Source organism: Podarcis pityusensis (genome assembly GCF_964106645.2).
Source record: "Podarcis pityusensis genome assembly, chromosome: 10".
In the NCBI taxonomy this organism is placed as follows: Eukaryota; Metazoa; Chordata; class Lepidosauria; order Squamata; family Lacertidae; genus Podarcis; species Podarcis pityusensis.
In genome coordinates, this window is record NC_138035.1 from 8,874,507 (window position 1) to 8,888,559 (window position 14,053).

Below are 14,053 nucleotides of genomic sequence, written 5' to 3' on the forward strand. Positions count from 1 at the left end.
CTTAGCAACGCACTGTGCTAGCCAGCTCAGAGGATCCAGTGTTTAACAAACTGGCCCACATCCTTTTGGGATGGAGATGCACAGGTCTAGACTTCATTTTTATTTTTTTTTAATTCCATGGAAAAAACAACAACCTAAAACTAAATTTTCTCTTTGACAATATTTTTAAAAATTGATTACAAACCTGTAGTAGCAACTCAATAGTTGTGTGTTTTTAGCATTCTGCCACAAGAGAGTACAAGAATGGTAAGGACACTTTCCAGACTTGTGGGCTGGAAGCAATAACTGCTTTCTTTTTTACTGAAATGAAAAGCTAAGATTTTCCAGGATTTTTGTTGAGAATTGGGTGCAGGTGAGCCATTAAGACTCATGTTATTCTCAGTTATTTTTCAACGTAGTTTGAGGTGCTCCCAATGCAACCCAGTTCTGGAGCAGGGTGGTTGGGATTGGTCTGAGTGTACGTATAAATAGCAGTGAAAAAAAAGATGTGAGTTTAGGCCAAGAGTGGGGAACCTATGCCCAGCCCCAGATAGTATTGGACTACAACTCCCATCAACCCTCACCATTGGCTATGCTGACTGGGGCTGAAGGGAACAGGTTTCTCCAATGAAAATAGGGACGTCCCATTCCAGAATGATAATTTTACTATTTATACCCCACACATCTTATTGGGTTGCCCCAGCCACTCTGGCGACTTCCAACATGTATAAAACATTAAACATTAAAAAAGACTTCCTTATAAAGATTGCCTTCAGGCAGCTCAGGGGCTGGATAACTCCATATCCTCCAACATTTCTCCAATGAAAATAGAGACATCTTACCATGCCCTCCAACATTTCTTCAGTGAAAATAGGGACATCCTAAGGAAAAGTGGGACATTCGGGGATCAAATCAGAAACCGGGATGGCTTCTCTAAATCAGGGATGTCCCTGGAGAATAGGGACACTTGGAGGGTCTGTCATTCCTGCTCCATGCCCTAGACCTAGAGCCAGTGTGGTGTAGTGGTTAAGAGCGGTGGACTCGTAATCTGGTGAACCGGGTCCGCTTCCCCGCTCCTCCACATGCAGCTGCTGGGAGACCTTGGGCTAGTCACACTTCTCTGAAGTCTCTCAGCCCCACTCACCTCACAGAGTGTTTGTTGTGGGGGAGGAAGGGAAAGGAGGATGTTAGCCGCTTTGAGACTCCTTCAGGTAGTGATAAAGCTGGGTATCAAATCCAAACTCCTCCTTCTCCTCCTCCTCCTCTTCTTCTTTCCCCAACCTCATGAGCTCCAGTGCTTTTGAACTACAATTCCCATCATCTATGGTAAAAAGATAAAAAGGTAAAGGACCCCTGGATGGTTAAATCCAGTCAAAGGCAACTATGGGGTGCGGTGCTCATCTCGCTTTTCAGGCCAAGGGAGCTGGTGTTTGTCCACAGACAGCGTTCCAGGACATGTGGCCAGCATGACTAAACCTCTTCTGGATCTGGGATGTTGATGGGAGTTGTAGTCTAAAACAGGAAAGCAGGTGGAGGAAGGCTCTAGGAGAATCCTGTAATTTGTAGCTTTGGGATTAGTGTTGCTTGCCTGGGTTAATACCCATTCAACCTGTACCTAAAAAATAAACTGTACTGAAAATAAATATTCCTTGGAATCTTTGCAAGAGAGGATTATGTGCCTTGCCAACGATCTCACAAAAGGACACCCGTTCAGTCTGACAGTTCTCAAACTGGGCTGGGCAGTGCTTCCATTTTTGCAAACAGCACTTCTCCATTCCACCTCTCCTTGTTCTACTTATCTCCAGTTTTTGCCAGGAGGGAGCGAGGGAGGGAAAGATCCAGTTTCCTTGAAATCCTGAGTATTTCATGTGGAGTTGTGCTAAGTACATAAATGCAGATTTCCCTTAATTCGTTTAATTAATTCTGGCTGCGGAAGTTAGATCTCCTTTCCATAGAATTTGGAGTCTGTCTACTTTTCCTTTAAAATGAAAACGGCAATTTTCACCATTATTGTTTGGTACCATCAGAGAGGATGAGAAGGAGGAAGCCACCTTATCTTACCTTGTGTGGTGCAGGGATGGAATTGCTTGCTGGAGATGACCAGAGCAGATTTCTCTGCGTTAGGGACTTTTGTGTGATGCTCATAGCCTCTGGTTCTGGCACATGGAAGCTGGCCCACTTCTGAAAACAAGACGGAGTCTTGGCCTGACTTAGCAGGACTCTTCCAGCACATGGGTTGCTTCGAGAGTAGCTAGGGAGTGAGTGATCCCTCTAGCCTCAAACAGATGTTGGATGCTACCTCATACAGGACTTGATCTCCTTCCGCAGGGCCTGTAAGACAGAGCTATTGCGCCTGGCCTTCAATTTGAATTAGCCTGATCCTCTATTCCCTTTTCCCTTTCCTCTTCTATGAAGAAACCCTTTCTGGGACCCCACATTTAAATTCTTCCCTGGTCTCTTTGCTGGCCCTAGTAGGGCCAACTTGGCCACTTAGCCCTGGTGATCATTTGATGTCTACTGACTGGGGTTTTTTTCTCCCCCCCCCCCAAAAAAAAATGACCCCTGAATTTTTGAATTTTATTGGTATTGATGCTGCATTTTATGTTGTATTTTATGCTGTTTTATGATGTTTTTAAGTCACATTTTAATCAATGTTTTATATTTGCTGTTAGCTGCCCTGAGCCCGGTTTTATACCGGGAAGGGTGGGGTATTAATCATCATCATCATCATCATCATCATCATACCCAGATCAGACTAAATGTCCCTCAAGGCCAGGTTCCGCTAGACTACAACTCCCACAATCCCCGACTACTTTCCTTGCTGGCTGGGGCTAATAGGAGTTGGAGTGCAAAATATCTAGAGGTTGCCATGCTGGAGAAGGCTGACTTCAAGTCCAGTACAGTGGTACCTCAGGCTAAGCACTTAATTCGTTCTGGAGGTCCATTCTTAACCTGAAACTGTTCTTAACCTGAAGCACCACTTTAGCTAATGGGGCCTCCTGCTGCCGCCACACCGCCGGAGCACGATTTCTGTTCTCATGCTGAAGCAAAGTTCTTAACCTGAGGTACTATTTCTGGGTTAGCAAAGTCTGTAACCTGAAGCGCCTGTAACCTGAAGTGTCTGTAACCTGAGGTACTACTGTATCTGACTTGCTACAGCTGTCTTAAGGACTATGGGCAACTGGCTGTTCTTTCTAGCTGAGAGCAAGGAAGGAGTCTAGGAACTCAGGAAGCTACCAAGCCAGACTTACTGGTCCATTCTCACCAGTGGATCTCAAGATATGTTCTCTGGACCACACTTTCAGAATCAAACTTTGCTTGTGCCGCTCCACATATTTTATTGGTAAGAAATCCATTGGAAAATGAAAAGAAGCAACTCCTAGCCGTGCTTGATTTTTGACACAGAACACAACTACTTTATAATACAACCTTGGGACATCCAGAAAGTATAAAACGATGCAGCTAATATAAGAACACTAACCATTCCCAAAATATAATTATAAACAAGCCTCTTACATATGTACCTTAAGTATGTATACAAACTGAATGAGAGGCGAGAGCTCGCTTTTGCCTGGTAATCTCATTTACAGTAGGTCTAATTTGAAACAAGCTCTCATCAGCACAAAGAAGCCTTTCTCTTTTCTGACCTTTCCTATTTGTCAGAGTTGAAAATCCTTGTTCACAACAACCTGTCGTGGAGAACTGTAGAAAAATAGCCAGTGCTTTTAAAGAGAGGCAAGGGTACTGTTTTTGGATACGCTCTATGGGGAGTTGAGTTCCGGCACCAGGCCCATTGGCAGACCCAACTCTCTGTTACAAAGATGCCTGGAGACATGACAAGAAGGATGTCAGCATTAACCCCACCGTGTGGGAATCCCTTGCAGATGACCATAACACCTGGAGACACTCAGTCAAGTTGTATATCCACAGTGGTGACCACATGGCCGCTGGGAGGAGCAGAGAGAGAAGAAATGCGCTGGTGCATCAGCCCAGCAGCATAGCTAGCCGCTCGGGTGCCGGGTGCGGTGCACGCATCCTGCATCCAGGGGCTGGCCGAGCCTGTCAGGATCCACAGAATGCTGTGTGAGATAGTAAGTCTGCAGGCTTGAGTTTGCCAGCTGATGCAACTGGCTGATGCAACCAGCCTGCAATACTTTCTATGGAAGTGCTGGGTCAGAAAGACTCAGCAGTAATGTGCTGCCAGTTGATTGGCTGTCATCGGTTTAAAAGGGAAACCTGTCCAGCAGTAAAGGTAGGGGTAAGAAGAGTGTGGTCAGAGAGAGAGAGATAGAAAGGTCTTCCTATTTGCCTTAAGGTGCAGCCAGGTACTCTGTTTGACTGTATGAACTATAGATATCTGTATATATAAAGGTAAAGGGACCCCTCACTGTTAAGTCCAGTCGTGGCCGACTCTGGGGTTGCGGCGCTCATCTTGCTTTATTGGCCGAGGGAGCCAGCGTACAGCTTCCGGGTCATGTGGCCAGCATGACTAAGCCACTTCTGGCGAACCAGAGCAGTGCACGGAAACGCCATTTACCTTCCCAGAGATTGTTAGCCGCTTCGAGACTCCTTAGGGTAGTGATAAAGCGGGATATCAAATCCAAAATCCAAACTCTTTTCTCCTGCCGCACCCTTTGAGAACCACAAGTCTGCACCCTCTAGGGTTCCAGACAGGGACCATGTTCAGCCCTACCTGGAAATGATGAGGATCGAATCTGGGACTTTCTGTATGTATAGCATGCATGTTCTACCATTGAGCTCTAGTCCTTCTCATCAAAGGGCAAAGGTCCTTGCTCCAGCTGCTCCTCTGGTTGGTGGATGGGCTAGGCTGGCTTTCCCCTTGCACCAGCCCTCCTCCTCTCCCTTTCCTTGAATCTCAGCTCCACACGTAGTTAAAGGCAGCAGCGGGCTTTATTTAAAACACTACCCCACCCTGAAAGAATCCATTTCTGTTCTTCCATTCCACAGTCATTGCTTTTTGCCTCCCAGTTTCAGCTCCTGCTCCACCTTGCTTTGCTGATAATAAGTTTTTGGAAGCAGCGCAGGAGGAAGGGACGGCTGACTGCATTTCATGCATGACGAATTGGCCCACATCCCTGAGATTAGATCTGAGGTGGCTCTTCCCTCCCTTCACCTGATCCGTTGGGCAAACTCTTTGCGAAGCCAAATAAATTGCTCTTCCCTTCAAGGCAGGGGAAGTATCTGTCTGTCTCTAAGGTAGGCGGCAATACAGAGGTTGTCGGAGCCTCCTGAGTGAGGAAAAGGTCTCCTGGTACAAAATAGGTCTAAAGACTAATTTTGATGTCTGTGTACGAGAGAGAGAGAGAGAGAGAGAGAGAGAGAGAGAGAGTTAAACCACTGCCTCCTGTTCTCACAGTAGCCAATAGTGGGAAACTCAAAAAGCAGTATCTGAGCAAAACAGCACTCTCTCTCTATTTGCAGTTCATCTGCAACTGGCATTTAGAGAGGCCTACCACATCTGGTGGCGCTGTGGGTTAAACCACAGAGCCTAGGGCTTGCTGATCAGAAGGTTGGCGGTTCGAATCCCCACAATAGGGTGAGCTCCCATTGCTCGGTCCCTGCTCCTGCCAACCTAGCAGTTCGAAAGCATGTCAAAGTGCAAGTAGATAAATAGGTACCACTCTGGCGGGAAGGTAAATGGTGTTTCCGTGCGCTGCTCTGGTTCGCCAGAAGTGGCTTAGTCATGCTGGCCACATGACCCGGAAGCTGTATGCTTCCTCCCTCGGCCAATAAAGCGAGATGAGAGCCACAACCCCAGAGTCGTCCGCAACTAGACTTAATGGTCAGGGGTCCCTTTACCTGTACCTTTACCGCATCCGACAGTGGAGGGCGAACATAGTTATTGTGGCTAGTAGGCACTGAAAGCCTTACCGTCCATTGAGTTGTCCAAAGCCAGCCAAGTGGTTGGCCAGCACTGTCTTCTGTGGGACACAGCTCCATAGTTTAACCATGTGTTGTGTGAAATGCTTCTGTGAAGTGTTCTTTGGGGCGCCTACTAAGTTTACAAAGCTATTGTTTACAAAGCTATTGTACTACCAACCTTACTATATGCTTGTGAAACATGGACCACTTATAAATGCCATCTCCAGCTCCTCGAAAGATTCCATCAACAGTGTCTCCGGAAATTTTTACACATACTTAGGAAGCCAGGCGAACTAATACCAGTGTACTGGAAGAAGCAAAGATAAAGCAGTGTCAAAGCAATGATTATTCAACATCAATTTTGTTGGACTGGTCATGTTGTGCGGATACCTGATGATCGTCTTCCAATGCAACTACTCTATTCCGGACTTAAAAATGGAAAGCATAGTGCTGGTGGTCAACAAAAGAGGTTTAAAGACTGTCTCAAGGCAAATCTAAATAAAGGGTAGTATAAACACTGACAACTGGGAAACACTGGCCTGTGAGTGCTCCAGTTGGAGAACAGCCTTTACCAAAGGTGTCATGGGCTTTGAAGACACTCAAACTCAAGACGCAAGGGAGAAATGTGCTAAGAGGAAGGCATGCTTGGCGAATCCACACCGTGATCAACTCCCACCTGGAAACCAATGTCCCCACTGTGGAAGGACGTGTGGATCCAGAATTGGCCTCCACAGTCACTTACGGACTCACTGTTAAAACCTTGTTTATGGAAGACAATCTTACTTGGCTACGAGGGATCACCAAAGAAGAAGAAGAAGAACACAGAGCATAGGGGGCAAAGTATGAGAATTGTGGGTGCCTGCCTGATTTAAGTGCGAGCAGTGGTGACGCTAGTTTGTATAGAAACTAAACGAATTTGAACTAAATGTGGGGCGGTCATGAGCTCTTCCTAGTCCCTCCTTCTTCTCTTAGACTTCTCCTCATTTCAATTCATTTTTCATTTGTTATATTTCTATGTGGCTTTTCACTCACCTGAGTCACAACGAGGCTTACATACAATAAGTGACACAGTAGAGCATCGCAACGGCAACGTAAATTATATAAAACAATCAACAAATCATCAGTAAAAAACCCCACCTTCTATAAAACACTATTTAAAAAAAAACTTAGAAAATTAGATAAACAGCACAGCCACAAGAAAAGTCATCTTATAAAATTCACAAAACATTACAACTCTCATAACCCACAAAACTTAGCAACGTTAACTAGCTAACAACCAAAAACAAGCTGAGCGCTACTGAAGTCACACACACACTCACCTGTGTGACTGTGGAAGACTCATAGTCTTCCAATCAGTTCATCAAAAAACACATTCACATAATGGCTGTTGTAGCTTCTGGTCTGCCTGCCCCAGCCCTCTCTAGCATCTAGCTTGGCCAATGACTACCAGAGTCCGCCCTACTCCATTGTGATGCGGAGCAGTCCAGCCAATCACCAGAGTCTTCTCCAATGACAGGTTGATTGTTGGCCAGGGGCAAATGGTTCTGAATGTCATATGCTTTGCAAGAAGCAGGTCTCAGCTTCAGTATCTCCAGGTAGGGCTGCAGATGACCTCTGTCCTCAAACTCTTGAGAAGCTGCTACCAGTCAGTGAAGACAATACAGAACTAGATGAGGCAATGTAAGGCAGCTCTCTATGCTCCTATTTGGTATTTTCTCATTTGCTTTGGAACACACATCTGCTGGGAATTGCTGGGAGCACATTGATTTCTTTGGGGTTTACACTGGGGAACTTCTGGCTAGCTTATGCTATGGAAATAAGGTCTGAGGTTTTTCTTTCTTTCTTTCACAATGTTAAAAGCATCCACCTCTTGGGCCCAGTTGTACTTTTATTCAGTAAAAGTGAAAAAATGAAGAGATGAAAAATAGCAATAAAATATTTTCCCCTTCTCCAGCATAAAATCCAATACTCGGAGGAAAGGAATGGATCAGTAAAGTGGGTTTTAAAAACAAATTGGCACAGACTCCCTATAACTCCCCCACCCATCTTCTTAAACAGGATGTGCAGCAGACCTTTAGCACTTAGAAAAATTGACACATGTGGACATAGCTAAATCGGAAGGCAAAATAAGCCATGAAATTCTTTTACATCTGTTTCACATGGTTGAACTATATAGCTAGTTATATGAATAGAGTTCAGCTTCCAAACATCAACTTGGTTAACACAATAAATTTATGGCTTGCAAAATCATAGCCTTAGCAGGGAGGAATGAATGCTGGCATTGCATGTTCCTCTTCACCGCTCTCTTCCTCTCTCATCAGTGCTTACATCCAGGTTTAATTAAATCACAGTTAACTGTTACATCTGCAACAGGGAACCATGGTTTAATGCCAGTTTATTCAACCAGGTTCTTAAAACATGGTTTAAAGTTGGTTTAAGATCCTGGTTAGTAAGCTGGCATTAAACGATGGTTCCCCATTGCTTGAATGCTACTCCGTGCAAAAGGCTCCCAGCATGTGAAAAAGTTGCACAACAACAAGGCTTGGCTAAAACTCTTCTTCTGGTTATGCTCGATCAACATGGACAAAGAAGTATTTTTGCCACAAAAGGTTGCCACCTTTGGACTGCCCTCTGCTTCTATACTTTTAACAGTTGCATGGTCAGTGGAAGTCTCCAAGTTAGTTGGCGCTTTAGAAACAATAACAAATTACAACACCTTCTCATCTCAGGCCTAGAAGGAAAAAAACAGTCACTCTAAAACTGGATATTAAAAACCTGTTCCGTGTCTAGACCCCGTAACCACCCCCTTGGAAAGGAGACACCAGGACACAAATATTATGTTAATGTTATTGGGCAAATTTTGGCCACAACCTTATTGATTACAGACTGTGAGTGGTATTGGCTTAGGCATTGAATGAACCCGACTATATCTGACTCCTGCCCGCTGTGCAGGAAGTCCAGTAAGGGTAAACCACCAGAAAGGGGAGCCCCATCGATGCAGACCAACTTGGGCTCCCCCAGATGTTCCCGTTGGGATCGTGGCATGGCCCTAGCCCTGCCCCAAGCTTCAGACAAGATCCACACACCCCGGATTCCTTTAATGGAATACCCTTAAGGTTGGCGGGGCAGGTGATGGCCGCACCTCCCCTCCCCCATCAAAAGGTCGAACAATGCCTAACCGCAAAACCTTACAAAGTTGTGACGATTGCTACGAGGTAGGCGAAAACCAAATGGCTCCATGCCAATTTTGCCAAGTGGAAAAATTCCTACCAGGTCCCTCAATGGCGACCAACCAGGGTCCATAGCAAGGCCAATGAACAGCAACCTGTAAAATAGGGAGGGAGGGCAGGAGCTTAAAGGAAGCGAGCAAAGAAGGGGCCCTCCAGCTCATGCCAAAGCTTAAATTGCCCCAGCCATGCCCCCCAGCCACCAGATTGGCCGGCTGGGCAATGACATGGCCGGGATCTCCCGGGCAATGCGGGACTTCGTCCCCCGCCCCCGGAGGAGAGTGGTGACCACGTGGCCCACCGCAACTCCTCCCCACTGTGAAGTGGAGTGGACTTCTCTGTGGTGGAAGTGGCTTCCAGGTGGCTCCATGCATGTACCAGGTGGTTGTTCTTCTTGAAACACTTCATCTCCAAGATTGGTACCTGCACGTACCTACCTGCCCAAGGAAGACTGAGAATAATCTCCACACCTGCCACCTGGAGGTACTTCTTCCTTCCTGTTGTCAGTCCTGGCAACAGGATGGTGGCTACAATTTGCCACCCCAAAACAGGAACCCAAACACCGTCCAAGGCAGTGCCTTCAGCCCATCATCTCATGATCGTGCTGGCTGAGAACGCCCCAAAATAATCATTGGGAGTGTTCTCCCACATTCTAGGCTCAAGCTGCACCTGACATTGCAGTTCTGCACTGTTTTTGAAACCCAAATTTACCCTGGGCAGACAGTGGTTCAGGTAGAGCAAAGGAGGACCGCTTAACTCTTCACCATACCTGCCCCATGCTGTTATTCCAGATGTTGAAGCAGGTTGGGAGGAAATTTGAGGAATATCTGGGGCCTCCATATCTTAAGGTTAAGCAGACTCTCCAGCTTTCCTTTCTCCATCCTGAATTCTGGTTTGGAGACAGAACTTCATGCAAAGCATAGCTTGCCCCTCATATTTGTTGTCATGCACTGAACATGTGTTTCAATACTTTGGGAATTAAAATTTATGCTGGCAGGAGCTCCAGGAGCTAAGAGCTGTGTTCCTGGACCACTAAAATGTTGTTTTAACAAGCCTGTTTTATTTCTTAGTTAGGAAAAGCACCCACGCTTTGTGGAACTGTCCTTTCAACTACAGTAGTCCAAACATGCATAAACATTGGAACCAAAACTACCTTCCCCTGCACTTTTGAATTAAGTTACGATCTGCTGGACTTCACCAATGGAGGCCCAACTAACACTTTGTGCTCACAGTCGCCAGGTCTAATTAGAGAGACATTCTCTTGGTGTCTCTTTTTTCGCTCGCTGGCTCTTGCAAAAGTCACAGCCGTTGAGCCTTAGTGTAGGTTTTTCTTCCACCTTCCTAATTGGAGTGTTTGCCCCAGCTATTTGCTCTTAAGACATTTACAAGAGACATTACACATTTTTCGCAGATCTCTTGGCAACTCTGCAACTGTGGAACAGCTGCTAGCAAAGCACAGAAAACCCAAATTGGGGGCGGCAAGCTTCAAGAGATTACTATGATACTTGCTCTTTTGCCCCAGAAATCTCTGAGCATAACAGAAAGAAATGGAAGAAACGGCTAGTTAGTTCAGTCAGTGGTCTTTGGGGGATGTAACACTAAACAGGGATTAATTGATGCCCTCCCCAACTCATATCCCCCCACTTTTTACCTCCACAGGTATGTCATGAGATCAAAACTTTTTGCTTCCACTTTAAAAATATTTCCTTTCCCCCTCTGAACTCAGGGAAACTCTGGTTATTTTAAACATTGGTTTGAACAAGCCATGGTTTCTGACCCTGGTTTGTTAACAGACTGTAGATTAAACTAACCAGAGTTCAGATGCAACAGGGAACCCTTGTTAGTTCGAAAGTGTATGCTTCCAATTTCCTCCTTGTGGCTACACTGAAGGGCAAAGGGAACATGCATGTCAGAGGCATGATGATGCGTGTGCATGTAACATACAACCATAATTTAGTGGCGGGTCAGCCAATGCAGTGCACCAAGCAAGATGCTGTGGACTGCTGCTGCAGTTTCATCCAATTCTCCTGGGTTTCAGGCAGGGTTGTCTGCCAGCCCTTTTTGGAGATGTCAGGAATTGAACCTAGAAACTTCCTCATGCGAACCACCAAGCTATGAGGAACTCTAGCATTGAAACTGTTTGGGATTCAGTAACTCAGTGCTCATCCACACTTCACTTGCATAGTTTCTGAGCAGGTCTGAGCAGTTTCTCGCTTGTCCTGGGCTGTCTAGGCACAGGTTCAAGCGGTTTTCCATTTGCCCTGCTTCTTCCTCCAGGAAGAGCTGCTCTTTGGTGCTGATTCGGAGCAAACAACAATCTGTGGAGTATTTGAAGAGTGTATGTGATGAGCAAACAACACTAGTGGGTTTTAAAGAGGCTTTGTGAAAAAATAAGGAATATTGCAAGAATGCAAATATGTTTGTAAAGGTATCTTAAAAGGCGATACTAATTTTGGGGAATGCGTAGATAATAAATTTAAATACGGATGATTGTCAGAGAAGCTGAGTGAAGTCCAAAAGATGAAAATATGTTAATTGGGAAATTGTTTAATTGGAGATATTTGTGTAAAACAATTGGGAAATTGTTTAATTGGAGATATTTGTGTAAAACTTAATAACAATTTATTTAAAAAAAGCAAAAAACAACAATCTGTGGAAAAGTCGGTTGACATTTACTCTGATTCAGTAGTAAAGAGCAGCTCTTCCTGGGGAAAAGGACCAGGGCAAACGGAAGTATGGCGAAGCCAAGGCTTGAAAGTTGTTGTATATCAGCAAAAGGCAGAAAGACTCTGGGGCCAAGCACCTGAGTTGGAATTCATGCGCAGATTTGGCAGTATAAGACATGGACTCAGTGCAAACTGGGAGGGTCTCACCCATTTCAGAAGAGTGCTTGGGTTGTGGCTCAAAGGTAGCTTCGAGATAACCTGTTAATTGAGCATTGACTACATGGAACTGGCGGAAATGACTGGCAGAATCCGAGACCAGGGAAAAGAGTCGGTGAAAGAAGACTGGAAGAAATTTAAAGACTATTTACAGAAATATTGTAAAATTAAGGAATCTTAGAAGGATGTTGGACAGAAACTAAGAGCTTTTTAGCTGTAATGCTTTAAGAGATATGAAAAAAGGCTTACAATTGGGCAAAAGTTTAATGGTAAGGATTTGCTGAACTAACAAACTGAACTGGAATACAAAAAAGGGAGGTATGAGGAGGTCCGGGGAAATAAGTCTAGAGAAGATAGGTTTGGAAAATTAATGTCTTTTTAACTGTTTTATTTTGTATGTTTCTTTTTATCCTTTACTTTTTTGTTATATTTTTAAAAACTTTACTCTTTTTTCTGTATTTTGTATTTCTTCTATTTTTTGTAACTTTAATAAATATCATTTAAAAAAAATAATAATTGAGCATGCCTTTGGGTGTTTGTGCAGTTTGCACAAAATTTCCAAGAAGGTTATGCAAACCTGGCTGTTTATTGAGAATTTATTCTGATTATATTTCTTTTCTCCCCCACCCCCCAAAAAAAGTGTGCCAGAAGGTTACGCAATACTCACTGTTTTTTGAGAATTCTTCTGATTTTAATATTTTTTGCACGATGTTTGCCAAAGGTTTTGCAAAACCCAGCTGTTTATTGAGCATTCTTGGCGTGGAGATTATATGACATCACATCAAACGATTGTTATCCCGCACTTTCCTTACTACAAAAAATGTTCTTGGAGAGGGTGGAAGCGTGTTTCTTGCATAGAGCACCAAATCCAAAGTAATTGGGCAACCTGAATTTACTGGTATGGGATCAAATCCCACACAGGAATTTCTGGATTCATCAGTGGGGTTTGCTTCCAAGTAAAGATGGGGAGATGGGCTAGATCCAGAATGGGGAGCCAGTGTGGTGTAGTGGTTAAGAGCGGTGGACTCGTAATCTGGTGAACCGGGTTCGCTTCCCCGCTCCTCCACATGCAGCTGCTGGGTGACCTTGGGCCAGTCACACTTCTCTGAAGTCTCTCAGCCCCACTCACCTCACAGAGTGTTTGTTGTGGGGGAGGAAGGGAAAGGAGATTGTTAGCCACTTTGAGACTCCTTAGGATAGTGATAAAGCGGGATATCAAATCCAAACTCCTCCTCCTCCTCCTCCTCCTCCTCCTCCTCCTCCTCCTCCTCCTCCTCTTCTTCTTCTTCTTCTTCTTCTTCTTCTTCTTCTTCTTCGCCTCACTTTGGTGGCAACCAAAAGACCCAACCTACCTTGGAATTCCCATATCATACCCAGCTAGTACTTCTGTGCCTCATTTTCCTCTTGCTAAATGAGGGATAAAACCTGGAACTTGGGATGGGCAAATGGTCTCACTTTTGGTTTCTCTCCATTTTGTATTTTTTCAGTCTTAGATTCAGTTCCCTGCATTTCCTTATCAGTTTGGTGTGTGTGTGTGTGTGTGTGTGTGTGTGTGTGTGTATCGATCCTGAAAGTTCATCAGGATTTTAATATGAATTTTTCATAATATACTCATATTTATATCCCATTTTCCCTAATATCATTTTTGAAAAGCTATTTCCCCTGATGTGATGCATTTTAATATGCTATTTTTTCCACTAATATATGCATTTTAATGCATACTTTACCATAGAGCATGCTTTTTTGTACACATTCCTTGTGGACTGGAGAGCTCCATTGCAAAATTCAAAGAAGAGTGAAATTTTAAAGGCTATCTGAGTTTCACTTTATGTCTCGGTTTGAAAAGTGTGAAGTAGGTAGTTTGTGTTTAGATGCATATGATCATTTATTTATTCGCTGAATTTTTAAACTACTTTATCTTGTCCAGGGCAACCCAAAGCGACGTACATCCAAACAAATCAGTCCCAGCTAGGTTTGATTTAAAGTGCATTGAGGGAATCTAAGAGTGACGAACCATAGCTTCTGAACGCTTTGCCTGCTTCTCTGCATTTTCTCTCTACTGAGATGCCACAAGACTCTTTG

At 44.5% G+C, this 14,053-nt stretch overlaps 1 protein-coding gene and 1 long non-coding RNA gene across 5 annotated transcripts in view; one reads left to right on the forward strand and one right to left on the reverse strand.

Moving 5' to 3' along the window:
* Positions 1-14,053, forward strand: part of PLXNA4 (plexin A4) — a 609,453-nt gene that overhangs the window by 367,160 nt on the left and 228,240 nt on the right. The window lies entirely within an intron of this gene.
* Positions 4,872-7,310, reverse strand: LOC308486508. The gene is made up of 2 exons (XR_013991109.1): positions 7,182-7,310; positions 4,872-5,284 (listed from the first exon to the last, which is right to left on the reverse strand). It is a non-coding gene; the product is annotated as an uncharacterized lncRNA (long non-coding RNA).